The sequence below is a fragment of the Cryptomeria japonica genome, chromosome 9 (genome assembly GCF_030272615.1).
Source record: "Cryptomeria japonica chromosome 9, Sugi_1.0, whole genome shotgun sequence".
Taxonomy (NCBI): Eukaryota; Viridiplantae; Streptophyta; class Pinopsida; order Cupressales; family Cupressaceae; genus Cryptomeria; species Cryptomeria japonica.
The window spans coordinates 375,855,760-375,875,043 of record NC_081413.1 but is presented as its reverse complement, the minus strand read 5'-3'; the positions used below and the strand labels follow the sequence as shown (position 1 = coordinate 375,875,043).

At 41.4% G+C, this 19,284-nt stretch overlaps 1 protein-coding gene across 2 annotated transcripts in view; it reads right to left on the bottom strand.

Annotated features, from left to right (window-relative positions):
* Positions 1-19,284, bottom strand: part of LOC131072564 (multisite-specific tRNA:(cytosine-C(5))-methyltransferase trm4b) — a 248,177-nt gene that overhangs the window by 112,904 nt on the left and 115,989 nt on the right. The gene's annotated exons all lie outside the window — the stretch shown is intronic.

Here is a 19,284-nt window from a genome sequence, read left to right as displayed (position 1 = left end):
AAAGTCGGCCCTTGTTATTTATTTAAAAATCATTTTAATTTCTTTATTTTGGCAAAGTCGGCCTAGAGGTAAATGAGAGGTGAGCGCTTATAAAAGGAGGGTGAAAATTTTCATTTTCACATTATCATTTTATCATCTTCCATATGCGATTTTGGAGAAGTGCGATTGGTATTCAAGTGGAGCGAATTTCCATTCCAAGGAAGGCGCAAACATCATCAAGGGAGTGCAAACTTGAAGTTAAAGTAAGGCGAACTTGCCAAAGACATTAAAGATCACATCAAAGACCCCAAGGGTGGCGAATTGATAAGGAGGACGTTCATTTGAAGAGGGATCACGTGGGAAGCTTCGAATTAAGTTTTGCCTAGGCGATTTTCTTCATTTTTGCATTTTAGAGTTAAGCTCTCAAGTGAGGTATGGCAATGTGATCCCTTGTTTTGATTTTGAGTTTTGATCGTCATAGCTTCAAATTTTGAATTTTGAAATTTTGAATTCCAGTAGCTCAATCGTTTTTAGGAAATGATAACTCAAAGACTTATCATGAAGTTTCCTAAAATTAATCTTTAATCTAATCTATGTTATGCATTGCAATATCTAGTTACTTATTATGAAATGTTGTGTAGGTATGGCGACCCCGAAGGCGGGAGCATCCACCAGTCGTCCAGCTCTCATGAAGGAAGATCAAAAGAACGAAGAACTGGAGACCAAGATCGTGTCTAAATGGAGCAACATTGGAGATACCAACTTGGGCAACTTCAGCACGAAGAAGTTTCGAGAGGTCCCCTACATTGGTAAGCCATCACCTGTCGCCCGGAGAATAATTGAAAGTGGCATCATTAAGGCGGCCGGCTTCCCTCCAGCAGTACAGTGCCATGAGTTGATGATCGAGTGTGCTCGTCATTATGATCCTCAGTCCAGAACGATCGTATCCAAGGAAGGAAACACTTTAGCTTATCTTTCAGAAGAGGCTATAAGTGAGGCTTTCCATCTTCCAGAGCACAGAGATATGGTCTACAAGAGCATAGAAGGAGCCAGGTCCATGTACGAAGATGATCCAGATGCTTGCCTAAGCATCATCAACAAGAACTGGTTACTCAAGAGTCGTCCTCGCCTGAGCAAGATCCCGAACACACCACATAGGATCGATTTCCAGCAGGAGTACAGAGATTTGATAACAATGCTCAACCGAGTCACAGGTGCACCTCAGGCCTTCTACTTTGAGAAATGGATGTTTTACTTTATCCAGGTGACAGTTCAGGGAAAAGGAACAATTCATTGGGCTAGAATGATTAGCCATTGCTTGGACGTACAGTTGAGGAGACTAAAAGCTACCAAGTCCTTCCACATGAGTTCATACGTCATATATGCTTTGATTAGGAGCTTTGAGTACACAGGACTACCTCACAGAGGAGTGATTGGAAGAGGACCCGGCGAGGTCAGAGTTTGTGATTCCTATGTTCACTTGCATCATCCGCCAGGAAGCAACTACAAGTTAGTTAATGATACCTTCACTATGAACATCACAAGGACGTTGCAAGGCGGGATCCACAATAGATTATCTCAGGATGCACAGGAACTAGTAAAGAGGTACGGTGCTTGGTTTATCCAATTTCCGAAATTTACTTATATCAGAGTTCATGGATGTCCTTCACCTCCATATATGTTGCCGAGATATCCGACAGACAAAATAGTGTTACTTGAGGTAACAAGACAGTTGGCAGCTTATGCAAAGGCATTCAGACACAGACACGGAAATGGAGTTCCTGTACCTATCATCTTAGGCAATTCAGTTGAGGTATGTCCTAATGCTTTAGCCATGGATGACGCAGAGAAGGAGTTAGCTTTGTATTCTTTTTCATTCTTTGCTTTGAGGGAAAGCTTTGATCCACATGGATATATAGAGGAGACAGTCAGTAGGAAGTTTAAGCATGAGTTTCAGATAGAAGATTTTATGATGAGTCTCTTAGACGATCTTGAAGTGAAAAGAAAGATGCATTCTAGATTGTCTTTGGATTTCATCAGGAAATGCAAGATTTACAGAGTGGCCGACCAAGCACAGGACAGTGGCAGACATCTCCAGTCATCCTATGATCGAGAAAGCAAATCAATATGGTTAGATTGGAATGAGCCCAAGGTCGTGGATCTAGATGCTTTGATGGCTCCAGTCTTGTCTTGTACTCGCAGATGGGTTGATGTGCAGCATCAGAAGTTGAAAGAGCAAGGCATAGCTATGACTTTCACTTTGGAAGAGAAACCAGCCGAAGGTGGAGCTAGTGTAAGTGAGGGTAATCCTAATCCCAGAAATGCAAGCGAAGGCAACCTTCGAAGTCTAAGTGAAGGCAATCCCCCTCCAAGAGGCTCAAAGAGGAAAGAGAGACCTGAGAAAAGGGAATCCTCCAAGAGGAAGCAAGAAGCCAACGGAGATCGTTCATCCGGTACATCTTCTCGACAAGAGAAAAGGACACTTGAAGTGGAAGAGTCTATGGAGTCGATGGTACAGAATGATAAAGGACAGGTACCTCAAAAGTCACCAAGTGGATCTCTCCAAGATTATCAGTTACATGAAGACAAGAATAATGACGAAGTAACATCTCCTCACAGAGAAGAAGAAATATTGCATAAGGAAATATAGGTCAAAGAGACAAGATCAGCCATCCCAGATTGGTTGAAGGAAAGATTAACTAAGGTGATCGTAATAGAGGACGAGGACAATGTGATTGATTTAGAGAGCCTTGTTGGACATTCCCAGGAAGTGACAGAGAACAGAAAGGCTACCAAGATGTCCAAGATGATTAGAGATGAGTCTGGATCCAGAAAATTACAGATAGCTACACCGGCAGTGGACAAATATGAAGGGGAGATCCTAGCAGAGGAATATGATATAGAGACATTTGAGCTAGGTCCATCCACAACCGAGCAGACACTAGATGATGCCACAGATTCCTTTGAGGCATTGAAAGATAAGCTTAGGGAAGAAATGGAGAAAAATAGAAAGCTTGAGAGAGAAGTTGGTGCATGGAGAACATATTTCAGTCATCTCAATTAGCCTTTAGGACGTCAGGATCCAGCAATATCACCCATACAGGCACTTCCCCTTCAATCAATTGGTGAGGCAGAGAGATTCAGGAGTATGGTCCAGCGTATGAGTAATTGGATGGATAAATCTAATACAGTCGCCACGGAATTTGCAACAAGGATGATGCAGACCATTCACCGAGCTATTCAGGTTCTTCAGATCATCCACAACTTGATGATAACTGTAGCCGCTTTTGCTCATACCAAAGATGTTATCATTCCTGTCTTGAAAGTAATCAGACAAACATCGAGGAAGGTCTTAGCGCAGGAAAAGATTATGGATGGAGGACCTCACAGTTTACTTCAATGGTCAACCTTACTCCAGATGAAGGAAGTTCTCTTCGAGGACATCAATACTAGATGCAGTCATGTTGAGGAGGTGATCAACCCGATCCAGGACAGAGTATTTGAGGTACTACGTACCATTCTTGGCAGGAGGATCGAAGTTGAGACAGATGTGGATTTGCAGGAATTGGAAGATAGGATCAAGGTCATCTTTTGCAAGGACGCTAATATCACAGATGAGCAGCAGGACCAGATGTTTGCTAGCATGCTCCTGATCGAAAAGACTAAGGAACTTGAACTTACATGGGACGCAGCTCTTCTAGATGCATTTGATCAGGTCATCCACTTGGAAGAAAGAATGAAGAATCTTCCCGAGATTCCAATTGCTGAGATCGAAGGAATCATATCAAGATTCATTGCATATGCTAAAAAGGAGCATTGGAAAGGGAATAAGATTCTAGATGAGAGGTTGTTATAGATGACATGGCACCTTAATTGTCATTGGTCTATGTCTACTAGATTTTTGTGCCAAATTTAATATTTGGCTATGCATTTAATATTGTTCAGTAAAAAGGAGGCTATTTGTAACAAACCCTAATTAGGGTTTAGGTGTCATAATCTTGACCATTGATCTGCTTTTGATCTGGACCATTCATTGTAATTGAGGATGCTATTTATACCCTCATTTCATTTCATTTTGTCAATTAGAAATAGCTAGAGAATCAGAGAGTTAGAAATTATTAGAGAGATTAGAGTTTAGAAGCAATTTACTTTTGTAGCAAGATTGAGCTTTGGGAAAGGAATTCAAGCAATTGTTGTACATGATGGCTTTGAGATCAATGAAATATTGAAGTTATGGTGTTTTGTTGCAATTTTCTTGGTTATCTTCATGGTTGTTCATTTTCCTTGAATCATTCTCAATCAAAGTAGTGTGTTAATTCGAAGGACAAAGTGTTGGACTTGATCTTTGGTAGGATTCACTTTCCAAACCACTAGCTTCTTGTTGATTGTAGGAACGCCTTGCGTGCTCGACTGGAGATATTTGAATCACTTAAATCTTCAATCGTTATTGTATCTTGCATATGTACCTTTGTGGTAGTGTCTTGATCTTTGATGTATTGAAAAAAATCATTTGTTACCTTAGAAGATCGCATCAATTTCAATTGAGTTGTTAATTTATGGCAAAATTGAAGTTGGTAGAATCTCACCAAGTCTTGTCCACATCAAGTCATTCTTAGGGTTAGACTAGATTAGACCTCTTGCAAACCCTATCCTTTTGATATTTTTTGAAAAGCTTGTTTAGTTTAGCAAAATCTTCGGCAACGTAAGGCCCCTTGATGACACAGCAATCACAACGACCACTGGTGCTTATCCACACGTAGAGACCCTACTAAAAAGAACATTGGAGTCATCCTAACTGATCCTTCTTGCGAAATCTTCAGCAGTTAGCGACTTTATTCAAGAGAGGATAAGATGCCTTTGGGTATTTTATTCTGTGTATGATTGTGTACAAAATACACGTCAACACTGCCCAAAAGAGAATAAACAAAATTGAACTGCTAAAGTTGCATCTTACATATGCATGAAATACACTTCCAATTAAGCTCAGTAGACAAACTTTTTACACTTTATTCGCTCTTCAGCTATCTGCTTCAATCACATCTGATCACTATGTCACACTTTTGTCTTTGTATCTTTGAGTTCCTCTACTTCTTTCAATATCTCTTCTTACTCACCTACATTAATACATCATCAAATGAATGCATCTCATATATATACCGATTCATACCTCAAGTTAGCCATACATGCCTTACAAAGAAAAATCCCTTACACACTAATACAATGTGCTTCATACGTCCATTTACATAGGTCGGCCAAGGGTATAACAAAAATTAATGCCAACTAAGATACACACATTATCCATAATTTTAACCATGTCCAAAAAACAGCAAGATCAAAATCGATCAATTAAAGAAATGTGGATATAAAAACCAACTGTTTTGTTCCGAAGGAATAGAGCACTGACAAACTGAATTGTCGGACCAAATATCTCACCTTCTGGAGATCCAAAACATGTACAATCTGGAATACAAGTACATCCGATATATATCAGTGCACTACCCAAAACGCAAATCCATATCTGCAACTGCGGAGCAAAACATGATAAACACAATCATCAAAATATTGGAGCAACACAGAACAAGTCAACAAAAGTATGTTGACATCAATGACAACCAGTAGCCAACACAACATTCTCCTTCATCAATGGCAAAACTCCAACAGAACCCAAGCGTGATTGTAGATGTATTTTGTGATCCTCCTTGCATCTTCTACAGCTAGTGTCCACCCAATCAACTGTTCATGTGTCCTCCAAAAGAAGGTCAATGACATGTGTTGCACAAGGTGCCCAAGAAAGAGTGGGTTGTCTTGGAGTGTAATATCCCCCTTAATTTTTATTTTTATTTTAACACAACAAGATTCACGCGTTAAGGTTAGAATAATCAAACTTGCGCAGAAAGGAAATGTTCAAAGTAACCCTTTCACTTTTTGGTCACCAAGAGCCCAATATGGGATGGTGAGAACATACAGTGTCAAGGGGATCGTTAGCTCAAATAACTGCTGGAAATGAAATCTCAAATACTATACCGGGCGGCAAGCCAGCCCCTTCCGCTTATCCAGTGGATGAAGAACTACTATAGCAGTATGGTAGTGCAACCGGCCAATTAAAAGATTACAAACTAAAGAACTTGAAGAACAACAATCACTCGACTGCTTATGCAACGGGAGGACTAGAAATGGAATAGCAATCAACTCAACCGTTTAATCAATGGGAGGACTGAAAATGAGAGTACAATCTATTCAACCGCTTATTCAGCGGGAGGGCATTGTTACAATAGATAAGAAGGCGGTAACCCAGTCTCTTCCACTTATGCAGTGGGCCAAAGAACAACAATCCAAATATATAGTTGTTAGTACTACTAATCAGCTTTGCAATGCAGACATGGATTACAAAATTACTAGAATCATTGTCCAAACTAGGCGGCAAGGCCAGCCTCTTCCACTTATGCAATGGGACTAGGAGAGATCAAAGAAATTGTTGTTAGTACTACTACCAGCATTACAATATGAATCATAGAAGATAAGAATGAAGAACCAACAGCTACAAACAATTACCAAGATCACTTTCTCCCCACACCGAAGAACCCACACACCTTATGACCAACTCCACACAAGAAGACACTCCAAAACGAAAAAATCTCTAAATCTGATATACTCCCAACACGCTGAAAACACACAGACCAGAAAGCTAGGAACTCAATAATTTACTCATAACTCTTTCCACACTTGACATAATCAACTCCAAACAGATGCAAATGAGAGATATAATGATGGCGATAAGGATGGAAATGAAAGACATCAACTAACAATGCCCAAACCCATGGCACGCAACCCAAAGCACTTCTAGCATAAGGCGTTTACAGCTGAAAACTTCGACTTGCATAATAAAATTCAATACTCCAAGAAAACCAACGAAAACTTACAATATGAATAGTTCATGGCATAGGAAATGAATGAGCAAATACCCAGAATGATTTGACGCACACACGAGGAGCTACGAACGAAAACACGCTTCAGCCACACCAAACCAGCAAGCTGAAAATCCACACACAACACTCACAAATCAAAAAACTAAAACATAAATCTGCAACATTATCTTTAATCCACTCCTCTGAATGAAGAGCAGTCTGTGTTTTCAGCGTGTTAGGAGTACATCAGATTTAGAGATTTTCCGTTTTGGAGTGTCTTCTTGTGTGGAGTTGGTCATAGGGTGTGTGGGTTCTTCGGTGTGGAGAGAAAGTGATTTTTTGCAAGCAAGAAATCAAGCTCTGGCTAGGAGGTAAGCGTTCCCCGAAGCTTTCACTCTGCATTTCGGCAACATTTCATTATAAAAAAATCTTGGATACCAAAAATGAGGACCAAGGTGCATATTATAGTTTTCTCCTCAAGTCGAACTTCCTTTCCCTCCAATATGGGATTAAACATTCACATTCAAATCTCCTTTAATTTGTACTCATTTCATTTCATTTCACTTCCTCCACAAATCGACCAAGGGATAATAATATTTCATTTAGAACCAAAGTATTTTCTTCCTTTAGCGGCTGCCCCATATAGACAAATATTAAGTTAATTGCTAGGATATAATTTTAATGAGAAAATACCTCAAAAGGGACGTCCAACCCAACATAAGTCAAAAATAATTCTTAATTCTTCAAATCGACCCCCTCAAGGTACCAAATATACTTTATGAAATATTCATAAAATGAGATATGGCATCCAAGGAAATGAAGTGAATTATTTTCATAAAATTAACCCAGAAAGAATCCACAATCTGAATTGTATAATTCCAACTCATCAATCATCAAACAGCTCCCGCAAACCTCCACAAAAGTTGGAAACCCTAATTTCTGCTTCTGACTGACCAACAAGTCTCAAAATTGGCCACCAGTCCCCAAAACAAGCTAGAGCGGAAAAGGGGACATTACATGGAGGGTTCTACCTACTTCTGCATTATCAATTATTATTTGCACCACATTTTCAACTCCCACCTCCATAACAATTTGCTCCAACATTAGAGCCAAAGTTTCAACATTTTTCACCTTGTTGGAGACATCCATAGATTTCAAGAACACCACATTATTCTTGCAAGCAGCCAAAAAATTATTGATGTTGGGGTTTTTGCCATCTGTCCACCCATTGAAAAGAATAGTGCAGCCATATTTTTTCCATTCTTTTCTTTGGTCTTTTGTAATATCCCCTTTTTGCGATGATATGGTTTATGATTGGATTAGCCTATTATTGGCCCTCGTAGGCTAAGACTAACGGTTAGAGGGTCCCATTTGGCAGTGCAAGAGGCTTATTCCCATTTCGAAGGTCAGAAGTGTTCAGGATTGCTCATCATTTGGTTCAATTTGACACACTTACTATTTCAAGAAAGTCATGGTTTCTATTTATAGAAGGGCACTTGGACATGCTATAATTGGAGTGTCAATCCCTTGCACAAATAGTTTGATCAGATAATGAGGGATTTACTATTTTTAGTCAATTAGTGGTTGTTAGACAAGGACCCTTACTATTTTTAGTAAGGCAGTTGGATGTGTAGTGGGAACAATGGTTGACCTCAAAGTTCAGAAGGGACAAAGGGATAATGAGTAATTAATCAGATATTAAAATTATAATGGCATTTCATGATATTATTTGCTAATGATTATATTATTAAGTTATTATTTTACTTTATAAAATGTTATTAAGAGTGGGGGCCATTATAGCATTAAATGACTATGATATGTTGATATAAGGGGGGGTTAAAATGTATTTAAGTCATTTTCATAAAGTGACTTTATAAATTGACAATATAAAGTCAAATTAATTCATAAAGCTCTCCAACTTGTTCGAGAAGCTACTTCATAGGGAGGAATTAAAAGTAAAGAATGTTTTATCCCACAGTGCTAAAAGTACAAGCATTCACCAACTTAAGAAGCTATATAAGCAAGCTTATCCTTTCATTTGAGGGATGTTATGAGAATTGGATATTGAAACTATTCCTCCATTGTTGCTAGAAATCAATGACTAGATATTCTAAGGACGAAAACCCTTGGAATTAGTGAAGGCTGGACGGAAACCCATTCCTTCGTGATTGGTGGATTCATACGGAGTTCACATCTAGACTTAATGGTGGAATTTTGAAATCAGCTAAGCAGTTTGAAGAAGACTTTCCTTCAATCCAAAATATGAATGCTGGAAGTCATTTGTTCATGGAGAAAATCTCAAGTCATGAAGCCCCAGCACAATCTGAAATGATGGTGAAGTGCTGAAGAAGAACTCGAAACAGTTATAAGGGTAATCAAACCCTTGTTTCTTGTGCCAAAATCGGAAACAGGGGCAGCTGTTGTAGGTGATGACTGGAAGGGTTTAAGAGCCATTTAGAGTGTCATCTCTTCAACAATTCCCTTCAGCTTATTCCAGGTTCTTCATCATATTTTGCATCAATTAATTGGTCATTTTGCATTGTAAAGGTCGCTGCTATAGGATATAGTTGTAGCTGCATATTTCATATCAGAACTACGATGACATTTGATCTTATTGAAAGCCAAGAGCCTTGGTACTTGCGGTCCATTTGTAATCAGTCACCTACATATTTCATTGAGGAGAAATAAGGTTGCATAACTATTGTTTGACAATATGCCATTAGCCATGATTAAAGATTTTAGTTTGCGTATTTGGCTGTAGCATTCATTTTAGTATGCAAGACAATTGTTTGTCTAAAAGTCACTAGCCGGAAGTCAACATTACATTATAGGTATTACATAACAAGTGTTTGATTAAATGCCCTATGCTGTAGATAAACACTTCAATCATAAGGATGCATGATAAATGTTTGATGTAATTCCTTATTGTTGTAGATGCACATTAGTTTACATGCCAAGTGTTTGTGAAAATGCTACTTGGCTGTAGGTATGCATTTTACCTTAGGAACTCATGTATTTGCATTTGAAAAGAGTAAAAACAAGTGCATTTCATTCTCAGCTTATTGTTAGAACTTTTGACATTCATTTCAAAGCATTTGCATCATTTCTACTTGATTTTAAGAGCATACACAGCAAACTGAAATTAATATCAGCAAGCTACAACTTTGCATACAAAGTGTTTGACAATATTCCTTGAGCCTCTAATCAGCAAATTTGGATCTGAATTAGCAAGGGATATTACATCTTCCACCACTTGTCTTGCCCTATCAATTGCATTTGTGAGCAAACTACAAGTACAAAGTGAAATTAGGTCTTAGCACACAATTTTGATTAAGAAACAAGAAAAACATTTAAAAATTAAAACAAATGGACTAAATTACTAACGTCCCACACAAGTCCTTGCGAGAAGGGGCCTTGTATCTTTTTCTTGAAACTGTCAATGCGATAACCAAATTAAGCACATGCAATAATTGTTGAAGTACCAAACATCGGCACATGCAATAATTGTTTGCTAATGCACCTCCCTATTCCACCCAGTTGCCTCTAATGATGGTTGTGCTCCAGCTATGTTCCTAGGCACAAAATAATCACCTCTAGACTACAGCACTGATGGTGATGTAGCTAGTGCTCTACTAGAAGTAGTTGAAGTGGTGGCCGAGGTGGTGCTGAATTTGCGGATACATGGGCCACGAAGAGAGCCCACTATGCCCTGAAGTGCTTCTTCTTCTTCTTCAAGATCAATTGAAGCACCTTGAGATTCAGTTATTGATGCTCTCATGGCTAGTTTTGTCCTCGACCTTTGCGACTTTTTCTCTTCCCCAGCTACAAATATGACATTCATTTCTCTTTTTATTTCCTTTGTGGCCCAAGGACATTAACTAATGCCTACAAGATGGTATTTGAGGCGGTTTATGCCTCCACGAAATAGTCTTTCACATTTAATGCATATTACCAACCCACGTTCTGGTCCTTCAAAGGCATACTTCCAAGCCTTGTCTCTAGCACCTTTAGGACGAGTGCCTATATATCCTGATGGGCATGCATCTACTGACGGGGCAGACCCGAAAGCTGAACCAACTGTATAACCTTATCTATTTGCCATTATAAATTAGCAGTTAACATACACATACAAAGTGCAAACATAAAGTTAATATTTTAGTTAAAAAATTAGTTTAAATAATTTTAGACATCATTGAAAGTTTTAAAAAAAAGTGCTAGGGTTTGAAATTTTTTGGAAAAGTAGAGATTTTTGAAAAATCAATAAAAATTGGCAAAAAATTGTGTTAAATCTTGTTCTTTGGACTATAAATCAATTTAGACTATTTACGAAAGGCCATTGTTGATTTTCTACTAACCTAGATGCAACAACAAAAAAATGATTTAACAAAACATAAAAAAAAAATCAGAAAACCTACCTGCGAATCTGATTTTGCTTTGAAATCCACTCCAAAGCCGCTTCTAATCGACTAAAATCGATGCAAATCAAGTTGGAGAGGCTTGGGATGGTGTTTTTCCTCTTGAACAGCAAATTAGAAGCCAAAAAATAAAATTATCAGTTACTATTTGACACCACTACCTTGTACTTATACACGTGCAAGTTTTTGCAACGAACTTGCCAAGTTTTAGCCAAGAACTCTGTGAGTTCTTCTAGTGAGTAAATGGCAAGCTTACTCACCAAGCCAGTAAACACACAAGTTTTTACTACTAAAACTTGGCGAGTAGTCCATCTATGCTTATGAGATCAAGGTATATTTGTGTATGTGATTAGAGTAACTTATATTTGATGAGATTATTGTGTTTGCATGTGTAAAGGAGGAAAATCGAACCAATACGAAGGGTGGTCGAACCCCACAAGCACTCAAAATCCAACTCTCCACTCCGATCAAACCCTTTAGGGCACTACAATCTCCGAGTCTACTCACTAAATGGGAAAATGTATGTGGAACTGATGTATGCTAACTAATAAAAAAATTTAGACTACAAAAGGCGAAAACACATGTTATAAGGACCACCCGGACAACTCCGTATGCTCTCTACCCAAGACGCACATGCAGGTCGAGGATGACAGCATGATGTGCAAAAGTCTTGTAAAAACAGTACAAAAATTTGTACTAGAGGGTGCCAAATAACAAGTATTTAAGTTCTACATACTAAATATGATGAAAACTCAAATACAGAATAGAAAAGAACTCAAAAGAACTTAACCGAAAGGACAATGAGGGCAACATAATACTTACAACGGGTCCACACTATGAAGTATCCAATCCAAACAACAACGTCCTTCGATAATACCTACACACATAAGACCATGGATAAAATTTTGGCATAGCTAAGTTAAGAGGTTTGCCATGATCAAACCCCCATTTTGGTGCTTACACCTCCAAGGATAGCCTAAAGATGAGATTGTGATAAAAATGATAATAACAAATGACACAAGAACAATACAATAGACGATATGCTAGATTAAATACAATAAAATAAGAACCAGATAACCCAAAGAGTTACCCTCCTTTGAGAACAAGAAGCTAGCAACTTGCTAGAATGAGGAAGGCAACAAAATCTAACTCAATCGAGCTTCAATGCACAACATTCGCAGAAGGTGGTGGAAAAGTATGCAATGAAAATACTATAGAAATGCAAGAGAGCTTCACAACTAGCAAGGAGAGTGATTTCAACAAGCTGGAGAGTAAGAGAGTAAAAATAAGGTGCAAAAAAGGCAATATTAAGGGACTGGAAGTCATCCTGATGTCGATGCGAGACCAAAGAGGTGTTAAACTACGAAAATTAGCAAGTCTAATGTCCCAACGCCCACCTTCAATCACAGATATTTGCACAACGAATGCACAACTTGTGGATGTCTTCGAGGCGCACACGCATCCATGCATAATCTAGACCAAATGGTTTGGAAAACAGATGTGGCAAGTAGCAAGGCAAGCTAATCAAATCGAAGTTCAATCATCATCTTTAATTCGGCTAAAGTGAAGGGCTATGCGACATGAAATTGCAAGGGGTGCTTACAACATGAAACAAATTGTAAATCCTTAACAATCTCTAAATTTCTTGGGTTTTTCAATTTGTTGAATCTATCAGAGTCAAAAAACAACTTGTGGAGTCCTAGGCGATTCTGAGTCATGTAACACTTATCTGGAAGAACATTTGCAAATAGCCAACAAGAGTGTGGCAATCCAAGGAGAGCCTATAAGAATAGCAATGGTTTAAGTAATCAATAAAGGCTACCAGATAAGAGAATCTAAATGGTGCAACTAGTTAACTAGTGCAAACATTGGCATTGTGCTTGACATGTATTGATGCCATGTTAACAAGGAAACCTAATGAATGCCAGCCATGAGAGTACTGATTGAACTAGTTCCATGTGGTCCAAATGTTTGGCACAAGTCCAATCTATGTGGAAATCTTCTATATTGTGTGCTAACTAGAGGAATACAAATCTGGTAGATCTCCAACAAAGGAGAATAGACAACTAAAATGGCATTGATCCAAGGAAATCCAATCAAATAGAGCAAGACTAGAGATGACTATATGAGAATGACATTGACTATGGGTGCATTAATAAGGATGGTGCCAACAAGAGAAAATTTTGTTGCTATGCTTGACTTGTTCTGATGCCCTCTTAATTGTGCACTATCCACAGTAATAACAGTTGGGTGGTGTGTCAGTTGTAGGTGTTATGTACGAGAGTACACATTGACATGGCACTAAGTCAACTCTCCTCCGCTTAGATCATCCATCATGTCCTAAAAGGTAATGACACCCATCCTTCTCATATTTGAGATAAAGATTCTAGAACCTATAGGTGATATCATTGAGCCAAACTGAGTACTAATAAACCAAGGGCATGATGATGTTGACAAACTCATTTCCTAAAAAGGAATGTAAGATGCCATATTCTTCACAAGAGATGTACATCTACATAATTGTCCAGTGTTTTTTTATTTCATTTTGTATTAAGTTTGACAGACTTAGCTGATGCACAATAGCATGACTCTTATATCCTCAAATTTTAGTATTTGAGTCTGGATTTGCTTGAAACTTGAAAGTGAAGTGTTTGATTATTATTTGCTTCCCCTTTCTCATATACATCATTTCAGAGCTACAAATATATGAGAAATCAGATTAATTCCCAAAGACAACATTAGGTACTATCCACATGCATCACATGCTACTACCTTGATAGACCCTTGCAAACAGATAATATATGTTGTGATTACACATCCTAACAGGTCCACTAGGGCACACAAATGTATGTGCTATTCAAGCAACAGCATGGATCCATTGCAAGATAATTGAAGAATGACACCATTTTCACTTTGCAAAGAATTTTAAGTCTTGTAAAAGATGCCATTGAAACAGATAAAGCATAAAATATAACAAGATACTATTATAGAAGTGAAGAAATAACAAATTAGGTCATAAAATCATAACAGAAATGAATAAGGACCAAAGACTGTGTGTCTAAATAGCAGCGCATTGTTGCATATACCTAAACTGGGCAATTGAATCAAAATAAAGTTAATGATAAGTTATGAATAATGCCTAAATGGACAACCATAAGCAAATCCTGTTATAGCATGGACAATATAGGGCATGTCAAAATCAAAATCCTTCGAGGTTTCAGCCAGACACATTTTGAAAACAATGGGGGCGTGGAGGGGCCAAAATGCCACATAAACATCCATCTTCCTGAAACTCTCTGAGGTTTTTAACCCATTTCTTATCTTATGCATGTCTCTAGTGTCACAGATCAGTAAAGATGCATAAAAGAATAAAAAATAAAATGTTGTTTACCCTCTCGGGTGAATAACTTAAAACATAAAGCACGTAATGCAGAATAATAACGCCATAGATATCAGACAAGTATAAGAGATATTATTCCATTCATAGTCGTTGTTCCACAAGTTACATTCGGAAGTATTTAAAGGTACTGAGGGGGTGTGACCGCCAACCGTCGCACTGCAACTACCACCTCGCGGTTGCCAACTAACCAAGACAATTACAACTTAATTAACTAGTTTTATTTCCGTGTACAATATTGCCGCCAACATCATCCCCCCCAAAAGAAAAGAAGTCATCTCCGGACGACTTAATACAAAATAGAAATGACATTAAACAGAACTGCTGACGCCAGTCGAGCGTGAAACCCACACACCTGCTGCGTCCTCGCCTGAAAACCCTTGGTTGCTACCATCCGATGCTCAAGAGCCTCTTTGACATCACAGTTCTCCTGTGCCTAAACCAAACTTGTCTGCAAAACATGCCTTTCGGTCTCAACCTCCACCAACTGCTACTCAAATGATACTGTCTCCCTAGCCAATTTGTCCTCGATAGCCACCCGCGCTGCCCTCTCGGCATCCAACTCTTTGGTACGCTGAGCTATGTCTCACGCTAGTACTACCTCCAACTTGGTGGTCAGCTCCTCCCGAGCCCTCTTTGCATCCACCAAGGCAACCTCATGTCCAGCCGAGACATACTCCAAGTTCCTCAAAGCATACCATTCCTGCCTGGAGGTGGCCACAACCCACTGACACAAAGGCCACGAGCTGATAACTGAACTGAATAACTCTCTGGTGTCGTATGACTTCGCGTTCTTGCAATGCCTTCCCTCAAACTCTGTTTGTTCGCAACCTCCAAATCTATCTCCCTCTACGTCTTATGGCTTCCCCGCCAATGCTTAGCTGCAGGTTTCTTTCTCACAGGTTGGGACAACCACAAGACTTACCGTGACATCTCTAATGCCCTTCGCCCAACTCCAACAAGTGTATTGTAGCTCAAAAATAAACTGGGGGTCTGGGGCAGCGCCCCAGCGGGGTTGAGGGACAACGCCCCCGCGGGGTCTGGGGCAGCGCCGCAGCGGGGTCGAGAGGCAGTGCCCCAGGTGCGCTCCCTGTAATGTCAGCCCGGCCATGCAACCTCCCCGTACGGTCAACAACAGCACTGACACCTCCAATCGTGCGGCCACCTTTCTTGGCGGTCAACACCCCTCCACCGTACGACTGTGTCTGTGTTTGTTTGTGCGGTGTTGCGTTGCTGTGCTCATCTCTCCTTTTTTCTTTTTTTTCTCTTCGTCTGTTTTTTGTTTGATGTGGTGCGGGGTTTCCTTCTCCTTCTTTTTCCTTGCGTGGGCTACGTGGTGCGGGGGTTTGTTTTAAGTGCGGCGTGCGGGTGTCCACCGCACGGTGGCATCCACCGCCGGTGGCCCCATCGTCGGTGTGACCACCGCACAGTGGTTCCACCTTCGGTGATTCCACCGCCGATGGCCCCACCGTCTGGTGGTTCCACCGCCGGTGTGGTCACCGTATGGTGGCCCCACGACTTTTTTTTTTTTTGCAGTCGTATGGTCAACTGCCGTACGGACCCATACGACTGTACGTTTTGTTTTTTTTAAATAATCTAATTGTCGAGAGTCTTCGGCTCGGGTCCCATGCCGCTGGGATCACCCTTCATCCTTCTCGGTTTTCCTCGCCCAAGAGTCTCCCACGTTGGTCCCGTGCCTCTCAAGTCGCCTGCCCATCCTCTCGAGTCCCCTTCCATCCTCTCGGGTCCCCCTCCGAGCTCTCAAGTGTCTGGTCGGCCTCTCAGGTCCCCTGCACGCTTCGCGTGGTAGGGTCTCAATTTGCACCCATTGGTGGCCAATCTATTTTCAATGTCCGTCTGAAGACCTGGAACCACAAATTCTACAGGGACCACGGTCTCCTTCGCGTACATAAGAAGAAGAAGAATAATAAAGATTTTGAAGGCTGCGGCCTTCCACACAGGGTTCCAATCGTTGCCCCTTCCAATGCTCTCTGTATTCCGGCAGGTTCACCTCCTCTGTTGCTTGCTCTGGTTCCTCTACTTCGAGCCTGTAGCTCTGGAACATTTCATAATCCTCCATCTGCCAGTGGAAGAGCCCGTTCAATGACCCTGTCTCATCCTCGGAGCATTCTCCTAGTTTGAAAATCCCTTCGTCGTTGGGCTCCCTGTAGCCTCGTCCTTCGTCCCTCGGGTAGCCTTTTCCTTCACCCTCCGATTCCGAAGATGATATCAGTTCCTCATCAACAACCTGGGTCCTCAGATCAATGGTGTACTTCCGCCCCTCTTTCTCCATAGAGAGGGTGTTCTTTTTCAAGTCGTGGTTCACCTTTGCTGTAACCAGCCACCCTCTGCCTAAGATGGCGTCGTACCCCTTCTTCTTGAGTGGGATTACCACAAAATCTAGTATGAAAGGTTGCATGCCGATGGTGACCGGCTGGGCCATCAGGGTGCCGCGTGGCTTGATGCAGTGTTGGTCTGCACCTACCAAGTTGAACGTGGGTGGCCATAGTTTTGGCTTCCCCAGCTTCTTCCACGTATCCTCTGGCAGTACATTCACCCCCGAACCTCCGTCCACGATGGTGTCTTTGAGGATAGCCCCGAGAATTCCCATCTCTACTACAGCAGGATGTCGACCACTATTCAAGGCCAACAACATTGGGTCAGCCGAGGGGCTGACCGAAACTTCCGCTCGTGTGGCACGCAAAGGTGCCTGCGTAGTGGTTTGTATGGAATTAAAAATGGCGGTTCTTAACTGTGGCATTGTTTCTAGAAGGTCCTTTACCCTTATAGGTACTTCCATCTGCAGTACTTGCCCAATGATGTCATTTTCCGCTTCCGTACAGGATGATGTACTCGCCACCTTGTTGTCCCGTCGTTCGGCCGTCATCTCACATTCAATATTGGCCTTTGCCTCCCGTAATCTATCCTTCTCCGTACAGGGGTCGGGATAAGTGGCCTTTTTCATTTGGGCGCGGGTGATTGCCAGTACTTCTTTTTCACATGTCTTCTCAATGTTGAGGAGATTAATCCCTGCCTGTGGGCAATTTGCGTCCTCATGGTCGCCTGGCCCACACCATCGACAGAGGTGCTGAGGGGTGGCTTCCTTCGTGCAATCACGGGCGAAGTGCCCCCACTGATTACAGGCCCTACATTGGATAATTGGTCGGCCCTTGGTGTCAGACTGGATACGACTTCCGTTATTGTTATTGTTGCTATTCCTTCCGCCACCGCGTCTGTTGTCCCGGTAACCTCCAGATGATGTCGTTGTGTTGGTTTCCGAAGTTCCGACGGCCGGCTGCTCTTGCGTGAAGAGAACTTGTTGGCTCCTGGTTTTCATATTGTAGGGACATTCCTTTGTCAAATGTCCCACAATCTGACAAATGTCGCAGAAAGCCTTCTTGGGGCAGGACCCCTTGGTGGGTCCGTCACTCCTATAGTCGGTACACCACACATCGTTTTCTTCAGTCTTACTTGTACTCCCCTTCATGGCTTTGAATTCTTTCAGCATTCGTTCCATGTCCTTTTGGAGAGCGTGCACCTTTTTACTCGATTCGCCACTGCTGTTGCTTTCCCCGTCAGAGTCTTCATCATCGTCAGATGAATATTTATTACTTTTCTTCTTCTTTGACGTTTTGTATTCGCTCTCTAGGTCCATCGCCCTATTATAGGCGTCGTCATATGACGTCGGGGGTACAATTTTCATCTTTTTTCGTAGGAAGGATTTCAATCCTTCAACGAACCATCGTTTCTTCAATCCCTCTGCTGGTTGGCTTTCCATTTTACCCAGCAATTCCTTCAACCTCCTGCTATATGCCCGTACTGTCTCCTTGGTACCTTGTTTGGTACTGTATATCTCCGTTACAATTTCATTGTCATCACGGAGTAACCGAAACTCCTCCGTGAATTCCTTCTATACGTTGGCCCACGTGGCCACTTTTTGCTTGTCCACATCGGAGTACCAATCTATGGCAACTCCACGTAACGTGGCTGGGAACTGCGTTACCCATTCATTTTGGTCAGTAACACCGTTCACTGACCATATGGTTTCGCACGTTCGACAATGGCGGACTGGATCTTCCTTCCCCTCGCCGTTGAACTTCGGCAACTTCTATTTACTAGCCATCCCACCGCTCGGTCTCGCCCCTCTGGTGCCTTGTGTGCTTGTACCTGGTCTGCCTCCGCCTCCTGCACCTGACCCTCCACTCGTGGGTCCTCCGGAGAAGGTTGTTGACCTCGCACCAAACAAATTGCCTCTCGTACGGTACCCTTGTGCTCCCTCGGCACCGTCGGCCGTACCGTCACCTTCGGTCGTCTCCCTCCGGTTGTCCTCCGAAATGGACAAATTCTTTAGTAGTTCTCTGGTAGCGTCGATCAAGTTTAGATTTCGCCTTGTTTGTTCCACCAACTCTTCGCGACTTCTTACCCTACGGTGGTGGTATTCAGGCGAACTGTAGAGGTCGCCTTCGGCACCCTTCGTGACTCCTAGGTTCCCTTCGGCCAACCCAACGACAGTGTAGAGAGTGTACTTCTCTCCGTCTATCTCTGCCTCTGCAACCTCCATGACACCTCCTGGGTTCCCTTCGAGCAA